The sequence below is a fragment of the Mycteria americana genome, chromosome 1 (genome assembly GCF_035582795.1).
Source record: "Mycteria americana isolate JAX WOST 10 ecotype Jacksonville Zoo and Gardens chromosome 1, USCA_MyAme_1.0, whole genome shotgun sequence".
Lineage (NCBI taxonomy): Eukaryota > Metazoa > Chordata > Aves > Ciconiiformes > Ciconiidae > Mycteria > Mycteria americana.
Genome location: NC_134365.1, coordinates 212,208,405 through 212,228,320, shown reverse-complemented (window position 1 = coordinate 212,228,320; position 19,916 = coordinate 212,208,405).

The following is a 19,916-nucleotide window of genomic DNA, read 5'->3' as shown; positions in this document are numbered from 1 at the left end:
CCATTGGGCTGTTGGATTCAGCAACCGTGTCTCTTGGTAGAGTGGTGCTGTTCTGCAGTAACAGGTAAGCCCAGGCAGGTTCCCATGCAGATGTGGAGCTGATGACAGGTTCTTTCATATACCTGTAAGGTCTCTGAGCATTGGAGCCTACAAAGCTTGCAGTCCCTTCCCTTTAGCCCTTCCATCAAAAAACCAGTAAATCATAAAATGGAATCAGGAAAATTGTTCTTGCTGAGGTTTCTGATCTTGGGCCAGCTTACACAGCTATTTTTCTCCAGAATATGAGAGCAAGCTGAGTGTTTAGCCAAGTAGTTCTGGTATTTGTGAAATCAAGAACTGATCCTGTAGCTTGTAACCGCACAAGCCCCTCTAAAGTGTTCACTATAAGATCTTTACTGGTCCATCTGAAATCCTCAGAAAACTTCTGGTATGCTTTTTTCTTTAAAGTGTCAACACAGCTTACTTTTGGAAATAAATTAACTTCTTGAAATATAGAAAAAATGTACATTTATTCCCTTTAATTACTTCAATTATATTGCAGAGCTGTGAGGTTTTTTTATAGCACATTTTAAAATCCTCATTTTCATTCTTAGTTGTAACAATTTCACTCACAAGTCATGAAGCAGTATAAAAACTACACAGAATGGAAAGAAAGGAACAGCCGATACAGAATTATTGATTACCCTGTTCTGAACAGAGTCAGGGGCTGAGCTGGAGTAAAGGCATGCAACAGCCCATGCTAACTAGCATGCTCCCGGACAATACGCAGGCACAATTCAAGGACAGCATGAATGGGGGACTATTCCCCAAAAAACATTAGGATCAGGGCCAGCCTGCTCTAAGAACAAGTTTAGCCATATGGACATAAACCATGATGTGCTACCTATGCCACTGGAAAAGAACAGGCCTTGTCTCCTTTTATTTCAAGTTTACAAGTAGCCATAGATAGTTTCCAACAGATGGGGAGCAAAAGTCAATGATGTTTGCAAAGGAAAGCAAACTCCCCATGTTAGGAACGCACAAATTAAAAAGATCAAACTGAGGAAATGATTGCCCATTTCTAGTTAATCAGATAGTGATACGAACAATAAAATGTATACATACTTTATCTATCTGTGTATGTGTATGTGCATAAGTAGCCTCCCCCAACCTCCCTCCCACCCTAGTCCTTCAGATTAATGTTTTTCCTGAATTTCACCATCTCTGCTGTGGGTAGTTGACAAAACCTCCTCAGGCCAAAACACTCTGCTTGGTCTCTCAAACAATAGCAAACACAGTCGCAGTATTTGAGCACTAGCAATAGTTCTTTCAGCTCTGTCTTGGTAATAAGCTTTGAAGGAAAGCCTAGGATCTTGAAAAATAAAAGATAAAATAAGATGTCAGTTAACAGTATTCTACAAGATTAATACATTTCCTGTGCATTTAGGATTAATGCATGGTACAGAAAACTACTGGTTCCATTACTACTTATAAAAACATGCACAGTTTAACAGAGACAAAGTTCCACTTTCCTCAGAATTTGCATGTTATGAATCTTACCTTTCTCATCTGTGAGGTGTTTAGCAGTCTGAATTACTGGTGTATTACTAGGTCAATCAATTATAAACATTTATGTAATGTCAAAGATTCACATGAATCTAGGTAACTGCCACAGAAATATCCTGAAGAGCATCTCTAGTGCAACAGATAGAAATAGACACAAATCAAAATGGAGTCAGTGTCATGAAGGGTTTAGACTCAAATTCTCTTCTAATCAAGAAAAAAATTCAGCTGAAAGTGCCCAATCCTTCAAAACATCTCAGCTCTGCTACTCTGCAGCTTCCACCATCACTATTCCATAAGGCAGCAGCTGAGAATTATATATCTGATTTTGTCCGATTAAGTGTAACTTCAGAATCACTGAGAAGGAATCCATTTTCTGCTCAGCACTCCGTGAGATTTATCAGTGAATGCATCATGTCCCAAAGCACACTGCTACTGGGCTATAAAATATTCCAATGTCTTATTAATAAGTTAATTGAATCCATTGTAATTTTCCTAGTATTCATGCAGCTCACTTTGTCATTGATTGACAGAGATGAATTTGAAGATATTTAAGAGTTTCGCAAGCAGATGAATAGCTATATCTGAATTATCATGAAAGAGGAATAGTTAATAAGGGACTGTAATAATCTTTCATTAGAAAATGTGATGTAGTAACCACTGCAAACCTAATCCTGTTCCCACTGACAGCAAAAGGAATTCTGCCTACAGTTTCAATGCCATTTTGAGTTAAAAATGACTGCATTTTTTTCCCAGAAGTCAAGAAAATTGCAATGAAATGAGATAAATACCAGAGAAAAGTCCATCAAAGCCAGCTATAGCTAAATCATGTGGTTGCCGAGTGAATCACACATTTAATTTCAAGGTAGATGATTTATAATCCAGAATTTTAGTTTTTCAGACCTTGAGTAGTATCACAGGCACATCAAGGCTTCCAAAACTTGTGTGGGGATCAGTCCTACTCACCATGTCCCCACCTAAACATCCAGTGTCAGGATGCAGTCACATCAATGAGTTATACCTTTGCTACTGTCCTGGGGCAGAAAGGACCCATTGCACCCCCAAAAACATGACAGAATTCCCATCTGAATGCTCTGAAAACTCTCTTTTTGACTCAAAACAAAACCACCACTCTGTATCAGAGAGAGGACTTTTCTGTTCTTACAAGGGATTTCCTCACTTTTTCCTCATCTGTCCCCACGAATTTGGCTTCCAAAACTTTAGTCACTTTTGAGACAGTTTCATTTATATGAGGAGGATGTGGCACCAAGAACCTGCCAGATGCATCCAGGACAGCTCACTAATAGAAGATGTTGCATGTATGGTGCATTACTGCCCTTGAACGTCTTGAAGGTCCAGATGTCCTAAAGATCTTCTCAAGATGTACCCTGTATTCAGAGGCCACCAGCGTAGCAAAACATGTCAGTTTTAGCTCAAACACAAACACCATACATTAGTGTCATGATCTCCATATAGGAGCTAATGATGGTTTGTATCTGTTTTTATATTGTATTGGTCTGCCACTGTTAACATAGCACACACAGGACACTGCTAACCTAAACAAGGACTAGATGGCTAAATATCTCCAGTTACCCTTTCGAGCAATGTTAGAGAGCACTGAAGGCACCAACCCACATCATCCCTGCTTCCTGCAACACCTGTAGGGATCCACTATGAGCACAATCCTGAGAGCACTCATCTATACATCATCTCAGCTCTCACCATTAGTGAAAGGACAGCGTACCTCCAGGAAATGATCCTTGGGTTAAAGAGCAGCCAGCTCACAGTCCAGGCAAGATCGAAGGGGAAATGCCTCAAAAAAGGAAATGTTCTGAAAATGTGTAGAGACTGTTGGGGCAGCAGGTAACGACTAGGCCAATGTCTGAGTTGTGGCCTGAGGTTAGTTAAGCTAATTCAACAGCAAGTGGAAAACTACTGGACATGATGAGAAATTGCCAGAAGTGATAGAAAGCCATGTGAGAAGCTGACAAAATCACAGGCAATGCCATGAGGGATGACGACGTTTCACCAGTGGGTAAGGGAAAGTTGCGTGAGAGACAGCCAAACCCCACCAACACTGAAGGGGAGCACTGGGGACATTCAGGGAGTCGATCAGGCAAGGCCTGGGGAACCACTTCAGCCACACCTGGCTAGGCTGAGATGACCGGAATAACAATGTTAGAAATATGCTATTAGCATATTTCTATGCTATAGAAATATGTTATTCGATGTATCGAAATTGGGACCAGTGAAGAAAAGTATTTGGGGGGTTTGAGCTGCTTATTTGGGAAGAGGCCTGGGTGAAGAAAGGGAGGTACAAGGGCAGCAAAAAGGAGGGTCGAGAAACAATAAAAGGGACAATAAGACATGCAAATCATGGAGGTACCTGCCTGGCAGCTCTGCACCCAGTCACCACAGCCTGAATCAGGGCAATAACCCAAACACACTGTTTTGACCATACCACACTTGTCAAACCTACTTCTGCCATCAGGAGGATGGGTGGGCGCAGGGTGTTTCCACTGCTGTGTTGGTACATGTTGGTTTTGAGTCTTTGTCTTACACTTCGAGAGCAGGGCATCATTTAATCCTTTTCTCTGCCTCAGCATTCCTCAAACTCAGCTGTGCCTTTTGCCATTGAGAGGTGACAAAGAGGAGAGATAATCTCCAGTGGGTAACAGTATAAGCTTAATACCACACTTTGCCTTGTATGTTGCAGAAAGATTGTTTGGGACTGAGTGAAATGAGAACATTGTGGAGAGGGTCTCAAACAGCCAGTTCTGGCTGGCAGAGGGGCTGGGAAGAAAGAGACGAGCAGCGGAGCAGGACGGCGTTAAGCTGCTCGGGCATCCCTAGTGAGACTCCTTTTCCCAGGGTGTAGGGTATGGATTCACAGTTCATGCCTGGAGGAACATGAGTTCAAAATGTAGTGTATGACATTTCAAGCAAAAAGACAAGAAGATTCCCCGAATACACACGCACACAGAGCACCCTGAGGTGGATTGGTTATTTCAGCAATGCTGATTTAACCAGCTAAAACAAACTAAGTGTCTGGCTGCTTCTGCATATCTTCCAGCATATTTTCCAAACAGCATAAAAGAGCAGCTAATGAAACAACTCTGCTGATCCCCCGCTTTTCCCAGCCTCCATATTAGTCACAGGGTCTCTCTTAATAAAGGCAGAGAGACTAATTCAGCTTCCATCCTAAGCAAATACTATCCTAGTCAACACTGAGTCCTGCTGTAAAATTGAATTAAATCTACCTTTGTTTTGGTTTGCATAAGGATAAGGGAGGGTTGATGCATTTGTAGTGTAATGATCTTCTATGTATAAGTTTGGGTCTCCAGCAAAGTCCTTAAACTTCCCCTGCAGTGAAGCAAAGGTTTATAAATTACAATTGATGCCTAAAGGACAGGAAAGACTTATTTGACTCAGGAGAGTTACTTATTTTTGTGTCTACAGAGGCTGGCAATCATTACGTTAGAGAATACAAAAAAACCCTTACCCTATTCATATCATCAGGATGTCCATTTTCTGCTTACAATATATTACACTGTAGTTCATTATTTTCAAATTATAGACAGCAAGCTGCCAGTGTCCTGCTGTGTAGCTAATGAACTTACTAAAAAAACCTTACCATTCTGATCAGACAACACAAATAACCTAAACAGCTAACTTGTTATTGAATATGATTTGTTTATCTTTTGGGGGCAGTTCATGTGAAGTTATGTTATAAGCTTAAGCCATTAGAAATATTCCAAGATCCCGAATTGCTAGTTCTATAAAACTGAGGAGCTGCCTCTCCATTTTCATAGGTAATTGTAAGTCATTTCCACAGAAATTAAGGGCTGTAACTATAGAACAGGTGCTTGGAAACTCTGGAGACACAGATACAATTTCCCTGTTTTGGTAAGAAGCACCAGTTGGGTGTTTCTCTTCTCAAATGCTTAGAAATGTCATTGTGTACTAATTTAGTCCCTCTTCAAGAAATACCAATTTCAAAAAAGAAGGAACCATTTGAGAATGACTAAATAGTACCTGATCCACCCAGGAAGATTTTCTATTATTTTCACTACATTTTCCCTTCAATTTGCTTCTCACATTCACCCCTGGGACTTTGCTTCTCTAACCTGAAAGGTCAGTGGTCAAAATCATGTTTGTGGAAACTGTAAATGATTTATGTCCTTGTACAACAATACCCTGGGCACGTTCCTTGTATGACACAACTGATTTAACTCCTGAGAACTGCTCCTTTCGTGAGTAAATCTTATAATGAAACTTGCATTCAGCACTTCCCTCAGAAGAGCGAGTTAGATAAAAATTAATATTTTTAAAGAGAAACCACAACTTTCTGATGTAAAGGTTAGTGTCTGTGGTGGGTTGACCCTGGCTGGATGCCAGGTGCCCACTAAAGCTGCTTTATCCCTCCCCTCCTCAGCTGGACAGGGGAGAGAAAATATAATGAAAGGCTCGTGGGTCGAGATAAGGACAGGAGATCACACAGCAATTACTGTCAGTGGCAAAACAGACTTGACTTGGGGAAATTTGTTTAATGTATTACCAATCAAATCAGAGTAAGGTAATGAGAAAATAAAACCTAAATCTTAAAATACTTTCCCCCACCCCTCCCTTCTTCCTGGGCTTAACTTTACTCCCAAATTCTCTACCACCTCCCTGCCAGAGGCGCAGGGGGACGGGGAATGGGGGTTGTGGTCAGTTCATCACGCGTTGTCTCTGCTGCTCCTTCCTCCTCAGGGGGAGGACTCCTCACACTCTTCCTCTGCTCCAGCGTGGGGTCCCTCCCACGGGAGACAGTCCTCCATGAACTGCTCCAGTGCCAGTCCTTCCCACAGGCTGCAGTTCTTCACAAACTGCTCCAGCGTGGGTCCCTTCCACGGGGTGCAGTCCTTCAGGAACAGACTGCTCCAGCGTGGGTCCCCTACGGGGTCACAGTTCCTGCCAGCAAACCTGCTCCAGCGCGGGCTCCTCTCTCTCCACGGGTACACAGGTCCTGCCAGGAGCCTGCTCCAGCACGGGCTTCCCACAGGGTCACAGCCTTTTTCGGGTGCATCCACCTGCTCCGGTGTGGGGTCCTCCATGGGCTGCAGGTGGAGATCTGCTCCACAGTTAACCTCCATGGGCTGCAGGGACAGCCTGCCTCACCATGGGCTTCACCAGGGGCTGCAGGGGAACCTCTGCTCCGGTGCCTGGAGCACCTCCTCCCCCTCCTTCTTCACTGACCTTGGTGTCTGCAGAGCTGTTGCTCTCACATATTCTCACTCCTCTCTCCCGGCTGCTGTTGCGCAGCAACTTTTCCTCTTCTTAAATATGTTACCACAGAGGTGCTGCCACTGTCGCTGATGGGCTCAGCCTTGGCCAGTGGCGGGTCTGTCTTGGAGCTGGCTGGCATCGGCTCTATTGGACATAGGGGAAGCTTCTAGCAGCTTCTCACAGAAGCCACCCCTGTAGCCCCCCCTCTACCAAAACCTTGCCACACAAACCCAATACAGTGCCCCATAAGGAATACAAATTTAATTAGAACTATGATAACATTCTGTCTGTGGGAATATATTTCAGTGCATATTTTAAGGTGTATAATAGGGTATACCTGAAGGAAAAGCTTTTTTCTATTTAATTTAATTTGGGTGTGCATACCTTTCCCTGCTGGTTTAGAGGAAGGATATAGAGCTCTTTGTATTCTTTTCAAAGGTGATATTTCTTTCCTTTAGATTTTGAATTCATGATCCAGACTCCCAGTCTCTGAACTGTATATTTCTCCACATTTAAAGCAGTTCACAACATTTCTATTAAGAAGGTAAACATAACTGGCAGATGTTATGTTGAGGAATCGCTCTAAGGACTGACCTGCAGACTGCTTTCAAGGGCTACATCTGCAGCAATAAATGAAACAAGGCCAGGGAAAACCTCGAGCCCTGTCTCATGGCAGACCATTTTCTCATTATTAGCATGCTCCTGAAACAGTTTTATCCACCTCGCAGTCCTCCAGCCAATGCCCAGGCATGGCTCAGGACATTGCCAAGGCAAGAAACTCCTTCCAGTAGGCTCCGTGGATGAGGCCAACTTGCCTTTGGGGAGAGGAGGGAGGTCAGCTGTCTGGGTACAAGCTGTATCTTGCCACTTGCTTTGCATGCTACAGAATGGGACTGATCTGCTTTATCTGACTGGCTTAGACTTGTCCAGGTAGGGCCAGTGACACCACAGGCTGTAGCTGAGACAGAGCTTAGCCAATTTGAATTTTAAGTCTATTACAGGTAACTCACTACTCTCTTAAAACACTGGAGAGGGGTAGGTGTCTTCAAAGGACAGTTCAAAGAACTTACATTAAATGCTTGAGGGTAGACAACGTGAGTACTGTGTCATCTCATTTACGTGAAGGGTTGTGAGCTCTGATTGCACCGGAAATCTTGACAACGCAAGAACTACGGCAACAGCCATTTGTAATGAAATGAGAGGCATTTCTCTATCCACGGTCACAAAGTCACTAACAAGGAGATGCGTTCTGCTCGCTGCCTACACACCCCAGAAGATTTATCAGAGTGTGGATCATATCCCAAAGCACAGCACTAACAGGCTCTAAAACATCCTGATGTCTTATTAATAAGTTAATTGAATTCCACTGTAGCTCTCAGTATTAATGCATCTATGCTTGTCATTGACTGATAGACAGAGATGAATATGGAGATATTTTAATAGCTTCTTACATGAACAGATGAACATCTATATCTACATTACCATAAAAAGAGAAAAACTATTTGGGGAGTGCAACTCAAATTAAGAGGAAGTTGATATGGTAACCATTGCAATCAAAGTTTGTTTTTCTTGACATCAGGGGAAAAATGTGGGTTACTTCAAGAGGACTGAAATCATAAGCTACAATTTATGGCAGCAATTAGCCTTAAAATAATCTTACTAGGAGACTGTATCACTGCATTTGGCAGCTGAACATCTCAAAAAGGAGGAAGGAAGACTGGTAAAGAAATGTACTACTCCGGTGACAGGCTTTCTCTGTCCTGCTATATTTGTGGTGGGTTTGTAGCTGCTCATAGTAATTTTAAGCATCTATTTGGAGGTCCTCCACTACACAAGCCATTGGATATGCCTCTGGGATTTTGGCTTTGAGTCCATAAAATTGTGACTGAGCCAAACTCAAGCTTTGATTGCTCCAGGAATGCAATGCAAAATACCAAAGCAAAACCAAGATGTCATGACAGACAGTCATAAAACTCTTTCTTATGCTGGTGAGTGATGGAGTAAGGGGCCCAGAGTGAAGGACTACAGCCAAAGCATGGGCACTGACTAGTTCCCCCAGCCAAATAACAATAAATTATAATCCTTCCCTGCAAAAATTGCACCAAGAGAGCAAAAGAGCTTTCCCCAGGCAAGTTCCCAGGTAACTGCAGGGAATAAGTCAAGTTATCAATAACTTTATTGTCAAAGTGATTAAGGACACTTGAGAAACTCTTTACCTGCCCAAAGGATGTCTACACAGTGTAATGCAGAAACTAGATCAAGCTCCTGAGCCAGAAGCAATATAGCCATGAGAAAACAAGGCACAGAAAGATTCACCAGCAGATAATTTCCTACAGAGGTTTGTTAAAACTGCGCATAACCTCAAGAGGACCCCTATCTCCCTCCTGACTTCCTCATGTGATGGATGCAGGAGTATAAGATGGGAAGTAAAGTCTGACTTAATAAACATTTTCATAGAGACCTTGGAGTCCATGCGCAGAGATAACAGCTCCCTGGAACTGAGCACTTCACTCACTTTTCCCCCTCATTCTCCATGTGTCTCTACTGAGCTGATGAACAAATTGTGAGCCCTCCAGTGGCCAAAAGAATGTATTTCCAAGTGTGTTTATGATCCTGGTCCACCCTTCAAATGCTACAGCAGCTCAGACAGGTTTTCCCCTGTGCACTATAGCCATGGCTATGATCTGGGATCAGAGCTGGCAGCCTGATATCCAGCAAATGCTGGAGAAATATTGGAAGGACCTGATTACTCAAAAAGCACATGGAGAGATCAATGCTACTGGCCAGTGTAGCAAAATTTTCCATTATATCTGCAGAGTTTTAAAAGAGCAGCCTCTGGGACTGTGTTCCACAATAAGAAAAAGGGACCCTCATCGTAGCACCAGAAGGACAACAGAGAAGATCTTGGATGAAAGGCTTTATCTCAGCAAAGCTCTTCCATGTTTTCCCACCAAAGGCATTGATTTTCCAGCATCTGAAATGTGCTCAGTAGCTCATAGGATATGAAATAGGCTTTGACTTTATCCAGAAGCATTACCATTGAAATTGGACATTCACTAGAGGAGAATAGGGATGACAAATTAACAAGCAACCACATATAGTCAGTCTGTGGGCTTTACAAGCCTGTTTCTCTGTGTCTTTCTCACTTCACAAATCCCATTCCCCAGACTCACTCCTGTAACCCATTCTCTGAGAGCGAGGGAGCGTGAGAAAAAGGTTTTCTTGTACCTTTTTTCCTCCTGTCCCTTAAAGCTCTGGCTTCTGTTCCCTGTGAAAAGGCACCATTATTCCAGTGCCAGGAGATACCAGGGACTGAGTGATAAAGATAAGATTTCACAAGTTAGAGGTCATACTTCATTGCTGTAAGGGTGGCATTTCAGTCAGTATGTGGCTGTGTAATTTAGAGAGAAGAGAGCTTTGCAATGAATGCACCTGCTAATCACAACACGTGGAGGGGGTCACAGCCTCTGGTGAGGAAGCTGCAGGGTTTATTTACAGTTGCACCTCTGCCATGCACTCAAAAGAATTTAGACATAGGTGCATTAGAATAAAAACATAGGCTAATTATTATTATTAACATTACTTCTCAGGGTTAATGGCTGTAAGTTAAAGAGAAGACTGCGGAGGCTCCAGGTTAAAAGGCTGTCTTTTGATTCACAGGTATTAACTTCCAATCCCTTTAAGTTTGTACTTTCATTACAGTTTCCACAATCTTAACTCATTTTTTTTCATCAGTGCAATTATGGAGTAATTCAGACTACTTTTCTAAAGCAAAATGCAATTATATCTGATTTGAAAATTCCATGGTTTTTTTTTTTTTTTTGTAAGTGAAAACTCAGAAAAGAATAGGTAATATAACTAAAGATATAATATCTATTTTTTTAAGCCTCATTACAAATGGAGCTAGCCATTTAATATGTCACCTTACACTTAGACATAATTAAAGCTGACAGTATCTGTAGCAGTACATCAGATTATCTATGGAGTTACAAACATAACTCTGGGTTACGCAGAGTGAGAAGAGTGTCAAAGTTATCACTACCTTTTTTTGTATTAAAGAGCTTGCATGGTAAAATATTTCTATGGTCAGGGAAAGAAACTAGAAGTCAGTGTTTGGGGTTCCTGTGGCTCCGACAATGATTTACCATGTGAGGTAAGACCAGGGCCAGACCCTGACCCAGGCACTCAGTTACCCTGCCTCTCCATGAAAAGAGTCAAGGATGGCAGCTTCAAGCATGCTCCAATGAGCTCCAAAGGTGCGGTCCACCAAGCTCAGCATTCCTCTGAACAAGGAAAAGAAAGACACAGACATTCAGAAATGTAGTTATTCCATTGTCTCTTCTTTCTATGACAATGCTAGAGATGCGACCCTACATCTTTTGATGTAAGGTCCCATTCATGTGAGTGTGAACACACCAAGTATGTCTACACTGCAGACTAAGTGCAGGGCTATCAAGCTTCCACACCTGAGTGACTAGTTTCACGAGGCCTATACCACTTCACCAAATTTATCAACCTTAGGTAATGCTAGCTGAGCCTATGCTGGTGTAGATATGCCTTGAGTGATGAACTAGGTCCTGTCATGCCAGACTCTGTGTGCAAAAAACAGACTGAAGACTGTTCCCACAGACTGTCTCAGGGAAGTTGTAGTCAAAATATAAGACAGGGGAACAAGTGGACCCCGATGTTCTCCACTGCTGTGAAGCACACAAAGAAATGAAACTCAGCAAAAGGTTTAGTACAATAGCGTTGTACAATGTTCCATTTTTAGGATATATCCTTCACTTAAGAATCTTAATGGTTTTGAGGATATTCTGATGTATCATGTTACCAGATATGAGAGACCTAAAATACCAATATAATACTAATGTTTTTTTAAAACAAATTTACTTCCATTCAACTACTCAGGCTACTCTGAACAATTTTGATTGAGCTCTCAAGGTGTGTCCGTAAATGAGGAGCACGGAGCATGGAAATTCCACTTTTGTGAAGGACTTCACAAAATCTGCAAAGACAATTCTGATCTCTCTGGCATTATATTTTGCATCACTGGAAATGTTTTGTCCAGATCAAAACATTTCAATTTTTTCACCTTTTTAAGCTACATCATAAAATGTGTACAATACATTTACAAATATATAGTTCTGTAAAGCCTTTGACACGGTCCCCCACAACATCCTTCTCTCTAAATTGGAGAGATATGGATTTAATGGGTGAACTGTTCATTGGATAAGGAATTGGTTGGATGGTCGCATCCAGAGGGTAGCGGCCAACGGCTCAATGTCCAAATGGAGATCAGTGACAAGTGGTGTCCTTCAGGGGTCCATACTGGGACCAGTGCTGTTCAATATTTTCAACAATGACATTGACAGCGAGATCGAGTGCACCCTCAGCAAGTTTGAGATAACACCAAGCTGAGTGGTGCAGTTGACATGCCAGAAGGACGGGATGTCATCCAGAGGGACCTGGACAAGCTGGAGAAGTGGGGCTGTGTGAACCTCATGAGGTTCAACAAGGCCAAGTGCAGGGTCCTGCACCTGGGTCGGGGCAATCCTCGGTTTCAATACAGGCTGGGGGATGATGTGATCGAGAGCAGCCCTGCGGAAAAGGACTTGGGGGTACTGGTGGATGAAAAGCTGGACATGAGGCAGCAATGTGTGCTCGCAGCCCAGAAGGCCATCTGTATTCTACTTTCTAGCCCTGTCCTCAAAGCTGCTCCTTATAAGCTTGAATTTCAAGGGAGATAATGGTAATAGAACAGTGGGAATTTGTGGTTTCCATGGGGTCTAAGACATACACATGTTCAATCCAGTAATCAGTCACACCACAGGCACAGGTGAAGCAACAGATATCTCCCATGACCAAGCAGTTTGCAAGGAAAGAGAATGATGAGGGAGATGTACATGAAAGGGAAGAAGGCTTTTCACCTTTCTCATTTCAGCCTTTGTCATGAAAGGTACCGGCTCACAAGGTTTGGGTTACATTTACTTGCTTTATTGGGCATTATGGTTTCTTTTCAATTTTGCCTGAGCTGTTCTTACTGTGAATACAATCTTTTATTTAAATTATACTACTACAAGACATGGTCCCAATGAGTGGTAATGAACCTTTGGCATCTGAGGACAGACAGAAAGGCAGGGCTGTGTTGTTCTCATTAAACACAAAATTTTTGAGATTAAAAACTGTATCATTTTCATTTACAGACTGTTTAAATTAATAAATGAAACAACAGAATGTGGTGTTTTGCTGCAGCTTACATGTCCTTTAAATCTGGTGATCAGCTGTCCAAAATGCAGGCTGTCTGCAAGCTCTGCAACCTTGTCCAGGTGCTTACAATAGGCAAGAGCTATTGTAGCCCACAACAGAGACTGGAAGATAGCTTCAGTGTTTTGGCCAATGGCCCAGGCTACACTGTCCCATTGCAGGACAAGCTGGTGGTGATTGGCCTGCCATGATAACTCATGTCAGCAACGACTGGACAAGTGAGTTTTGAGATCCTGTCCTCTAACAATACTATAGAAAAGAAGCAAGGAAATGACAGACTAAAATCTTTGAAGGGAACTTAAAAAACAGACTAACAAAAAAACTAAATAACTAACCAAACCTCACCAACCCCAAATAACTAAAGGAAGTGATTCACAGTTCTAGAGATATTCCTCTTTGCCTTGAGCCAATCCTGGTAATGTTTAGACATCTCTGCCAGTTCAGTTAATCCTAAAGAAAAATTTCTGAACAGCCCTGATCTTTGCAAACATAGTCACATTTTCTAAGAAATTATTTTGTTTATCAATGCATTCCAACCAAATTCTACCATGGGAAATTTTATTCTGTTGATCTAAATTTTGCAAGAATCTACTTTCTGGCTTAGTATTCTGCCTGTTATTGCTGTCTCATTTCCAAAGTAATTGCACCTCAACAATCTCAGATTGATCCCAGGATTTCTGTACAGCATTGTCAGAATCCAATACCCTCTGATCAAGTTCTTTTAGATTTTCCACATGTAGAGAGGGTAAGGTGTAATATCAACTTTACTAATTTAAAGATGGGATTTCTGATTTAACAGTGATAAAAAAATATATTGCATAACACAATAGAAATCTAAGTTACACTTAGCAAAATGTATAGCAATTGCAATACACAGTTCAGTCACAATACCAATGTGATTCGCATTACTGGTCCCTGTAATATGCTCACCACTATGACACTGAGCATCCCCAGTTGCTGGGAAGGAATACATGGGTTGAAGGCAGCTCAAGCCAGTTGCTCTCTTTGAAATTATTTTCTTAGTTGTTTAGCTTTTATAGTCTGTCGGGCTGAGCCGTGTATTCACTCTCCCCGTGCTGGTCTGGCTAACTCAGGGAGACGTTCATTCTCCTGTAATGAACTCAGGGAGAAATATTTGCACCACCAGTTGATCCACTCAGCTGTTGATAGCTGTTTATCTAAAGCAAAGGCCACCCTCCAGTCCCCTTTTTGTGTTAAGATAAAATTCAGATTCTTTGCAACAGCTGTGGTCAGTCACACCTTGCCTTATTCCCTGAGCTTCATGGGTACATTGCCCTTACTTATCTCCTCTGAGCCTTCTTCCATTTTAGGGGTTTATTGGTCAGTCACAAGTGTCAGCATAGATATGTTTAAAAGTACAACCCATTTTCGGAAAGCCAGTATGCAACAATATACTTCACACCCTAAAGACACTGAAAAGATTTTACCTTCATGAGCTGTGCTGGTGAACAGCACCAAAAAAAGGAAAAAAAATCAAAGGAGGAAAGAGATTATAGAAGAACCCTTAATGTGTTTAATATGGAATTATATTAAATCCAAACAGAATTATTTCATTATTACCAGCTTTTATTGGAATATTCTCTTGGTAACAGACTAATTTTAATGCAACTGCATATTAGATTTCAGGCTAGAAAGAAAATGCAGATTCTCTTGAATATATATATTCACCAATAATTGCTACCTAGTGAAGAAAAGGAAAAAAGTGGATATAATTAAAACAGAATGTAATGAGTTTCGTAACTTCAGTGACTTTTGAAAGAATATGAAACATTTAATGTGCCTATAGGGACTGAATGAGAAATTACTTTGTGTTACGCTATGTCATAGCCCTTGAAGATTTATGCGAAAAAAGAACTGTCAATCATTCTCCCCACAGTGCTCCGAAAGGTCAGTGGCAAGTACTGCGCTTTCCTCCTGACCCGTCTCGATACTCGAAGTTGGGAGCAGTACTGTGTTATAAAACCTATGGCTTGCACTGCTACTTAAAGTAGCATTTTGGCTGAAGTAAGAGAGAGGGGAAGAAAGAGTGATTGGGATAACTGTCCTGAGTGCATTAGAATATGCATGTGTTCCTCTGTCTTGTATCTGCCCCACTTACTTCTAATTAGATTATTCCTGTCTTTCCAGCTCCTCCTCATAATAACCTTAGAGTCCTGCAATACTTTTGTTTCACTCTACTAACTCCAAGCTTTATTTCTTATGGGGTGTTTAAATGATTTTTTTTTTGCCTTTCCCAGATGAAAGGAGCACAGTGTGATAAAAACTATCCAGAAAGACAAAAGGGGATAAATTTACAACAAGGTTTCTCCTGCCATTGCTACATAGTGCCCTTTTCCCAGCTATAAGTAAGGGAAAGTAGATATTGGAGGCTTCAGCTACTCATCAAGGACACAGAATTCTCACCGTGGCATAGTCCACTGCAGGTATAGTGAATGTTACCATCCAGAGGTACATTGTATTTCATAGCAGATTATTGCCAATTTAAAGGTGGTTACTGGATTATCCTCTAGAGGATACTATCAGCATCACAGATCCAGAAGAAGACATGCACCCATGTGGCATGGCAACTATGCAGAGTGGCAGATAGTCCCACAACCTGCAAGTGTGCAGGGCTTCGATGAATTTGGGAGCATCTTTGCCATGTCCCAGCTGGTATATGTAATGCCAGTAGCTGACCCTCTGACTGAATATTACAGTGGGAAACCTCTGGTGTTATTTTATTCTCTGTGAGGCCAGTTTGACTGATCCTTGTGATTTTAGATAGAACTGGTTGGATACAAAGGAAACACTAACTTTTTGAAAAAAGCCCTAAAACAAATAACATTGAATCAGAAACTTGCCTGAGTATACTGACATGGTTTTAAGTGAAAGAAAACAAATTTAAAATTCCAGTTATCATCCCCTTCCCTCTCCTCCCCCTAAAAGAGAAAAGTTTAGAAAGAAAAAAAAAAAAAACTTTTTAAAGAATCTGTTTAGATGCTTAGGCTCAGAACCTTCTCTGTGTTTTACCCAGAGGAAGCAGAAGAGAGAGATTTAAATTATTAAAAAGAAAATAAAAAAGAAAAACAGCCAAGGTTCTTTCCCTCCACCCCATCAAACACAGCGAAAAGGGAGACAGGTGCCTATCTACTCTATTAGTACACATTGTAACATGACTAAATACAGGAGTGCTGCTGGCAAGACGGCATCTAGGCAAATTGCCCAACAGATGGTACAACCTATTAGTGAAGAAACTTTCTAAAGGATAACAAACTACAGCAGGAAATGCAGACCTTTTTATATTTCAAGGCAGGCACTCTGCAGGGAGGTGGAACCCTCTGAAATATGTGAGTCCAATTTTACTTCTCAGATGTACCTGGAATTATAAGAAGTGCCAACCTCTGTGCTCCAGAGGTACAAAAGGCTCTCCAAGATGCGGTGCTCAGGGTTTTTAGGCATATTTGAGGTGAAACAGATATAAAACAACACACCTGTGATGTAGATGATTAGGGAAAAGACTGCTGAGGATTTGTTGTTCCTGCATTTTTGTTGTTTTCTTCAGAAGGGGCAAATCTGCTTCCCTGTCTCATGGAAAAAAAAAAAAAAAAAGAAGAGAAATTTAAATTCTGGATAGGATTATCAGCTGTAACCCATGTTAGCCAGAGAAATTCCACTGAGATTAATAAAACTGTGTTGATTTCTGCCAACTGAAACCCCTTTCCACTCAAAACTGAATTAAAAAAAAAAAAGAAAGAAAGAAAAAGTTTTCTTATCCAGTATTGTTTTTCTTCTCATAAAAGCGTCTGGATTATACTTACAAGAGCCACCAGAATGTTGGCCTCTAATTAGCCTCATGCATTTCATACAGTAACTATAGGTACAAAAAAAATCTTAGTAGTAGTCTCCTCCCATTTTTCTCTCCTCTAACCATTCTATATAAGGCATAGCCTAGAGTTTGAATTCACTGGGCCAAAAAAAGCATCACTTCTTTGTGAAAATGAATATTTACCCAGTAAAATGAGTGAAAGAATCTGCCAGCCCTGAGTACACTACTACTGTAGCCAGCCAAACCTAACAATGCACAAAACAAAAAGTACCAAATACAAGAAATAGAGCTCAAGTCACAATGTAATATTATAATATAAGCAATAGCAGTCTGGCACAAAGTGTTTTATTGCTGTTGGCAAAGAGTTCTTTAAGTATGTGTGCTAGTTCGTCCAAATGAAAAACAAAAATGCAGTGCATGAGAAATCATAGTTGCTTCGTTTATTCTCTGGTTATATACTCAGAAAGCGAGAGATTGCTCTGTTACTGAGTCAAACAGTCTACTCTCAAATCTTTTCCTTAAGAAAGCAGTCATTACTCACCTAACTATACTCACTGAAGAAAATTCTGTTCCAAGCAACATCTAAGTAGGATAAAGCAGAAGTAAGTTTTCAAGGTCTATATATCCCAGTTTTGTTCCACTGACTTCAGTGTTGCCTCTTATGAGCTTGACCTATGATTTGTACGTGTTTAATTTAAAGTGTGATATATATATATAAATCGTGCAAACACTGATTTTATATGTGTTTATATAATATGTGTGTAATGAATATCTGCCAGCAAACTTGTATTAACCATCATGAATGGCTCTGACTCTCCTCTCACTCACTGAAGTTTACAGCAGTTGCTCCACTGAGCTTGATGCTCATCTAAGGTATCGCATCTGAGAGCTATTAAAGTATCACCAGACAAAATTCTAGCCCTTTGCTTTCGGTGAGCATGAGCCCAATTTCCATCAGCAGAGGTGAGGACATGAAGGACAAAACCCCCAAATTGCTACACCTAGACTGAACTAAATGTTCCCCCAGTTCCTTTGTCAACTTAGGCAATAAAGGTACTTAGTCCCTTGTCTGAAGTGCACCTGGATGGCTCTCAGGAGCAAGAAGTATTTGGTCCTGCGGGCAAATTCAAGCAGCAGTTTATATACATATATATATTCTGCTTTAACAGTCAGGGCATCAGAAAGAGGCTGAGAAACATAACAATTGACATTGTGTTTTCTACCATTTAAATGTGAGTATTTCCTTCTAAAATATCAGAATGTTATGTTATACAGTTCAGCAAATATCGCATTCTTAATCCAAAGCCCATTGAAATCTATGGAAAAACTTCCACTAAACTCAACAAGTTGTGGATCTGTCATTCTATCCAAACTAAAAAGAAACAACTTGGCAATCATGCTCAGATATGATTTGCTGTAAAAAAATTGAGTCTCTGGCCTTGGTGTATATGGATTCAAGGATACAGTTATCACCTCATTAGACTGAGGTGATAGCTTGAGGTTATCATTAGAATATCTAAAACAAGCCTTTTTTTAATGCTACAATTAAGTTGGTAATTCAGGCAGCATTTAATTTGTGGGAAGGTACATTCTGCCATGATGCCTCCATCCCAGGGATTGCACCACCCCTTCTCTACCTGCTCCCACATCTGGGTTTCCAGTTCCCAAGCCCCAGCTGCAGACGGAATGGAAGGGGACTGCATACTGGGCCTCATCCCAACAAGAGGTGAAGATTCATGGCCACATGTTGCTGAACCACATTTAGGCATAACTTGTTTTAAGAGCAAGATTAGCAAAGGAAATAAGATTTGCTGTCACTGGTCACATTGTGATTCTTTTGGTGTAGTTAAACCTTTCAAGGAGCCATGTCCCATGCAGGTTGCACCACCTGACATGGGTTTTCATTAAGGCTCATCTGTGGGATGTCAGGATTCAGAAGCATTCCTGCCCTTGTCCCAGTGCAGTAAAAGTAATGTATGAGACCACTAGTGAGGAGTTCACTGTAAATTCAGACAATAAAGAATGATGGCATTAATGCTTACTTGAGCAAAGCACAGATTCTGCTTCCAGTCCTTTGTTCTGGTTGCAGCCTCTCAGAGCAATGCATTGGCTATCTGGGTTTTACCAGACAAATGCCACAGCTCCTCTCTTCCCATTCTGCAAGGCTCAAGGAGGAATTTATGTATGCCATGCAACCTAGTCACTATTTTAGAGAGAAAGCCAAATAACAATACCCATAACTAAAGAACAAAATCAATAACAAAACCAAACCAAAACAAAACAAAAAAAAGGCAAGAACAAAGCCTGTGGAAATAAGAGAGACTGGGTCACTGTTAGTGAGAGCAGTTTGTGAGACATCCAAAGAGAAGTTAATCCAGGATTGTGGTTGATATTTCATGTCAGTTCTGACAGTAACAACAATTGTTCCTGTACGTGTTGACACCTGAAGATGAGTGGCTAAAAAGGAGACATTTTCTAGACTCAGTTCAGAAAGCACTGTTACTTATGTCAGTTGAGACAAGTGACTAGGACTTAATTCCGTAATTAAGAACATGAGCTACATTAAGCATTCAACAAATTGCCCATTGTTTTCTTCCTGACACCTAATATTCAAAGATAATCTTGCAAGCCATCTGACCAAGTCATAATCCACTTTTGTTTGATTTGACAGATCAATGAGTGAACATTACACAACAAGAGGTATACAAACTAATGAACGTGCTCAGAGGCATGTTTTTTAATTTACTTGGAACAAAGCACAAAAAATTATAAGCAAGTATGAAGCAATTTACTCCCATGGACCTCTATATCTACAAGTTGGTAAACACCTTTTTTATGATTCCTGATTTGTTTTACACTAGTGTTCAAACACATGAAAGACAAATCCAGACACTCACAGGAAGATAAAGTATCTGCTCCCAAATTTTAGTCAGATCAATTCTTTCATCCGTGCTCTTCAGAACTTTTTTGTCCAATTATTCTCCTATTTCTAGATGGCTTCTGTGGCCAAAGTACT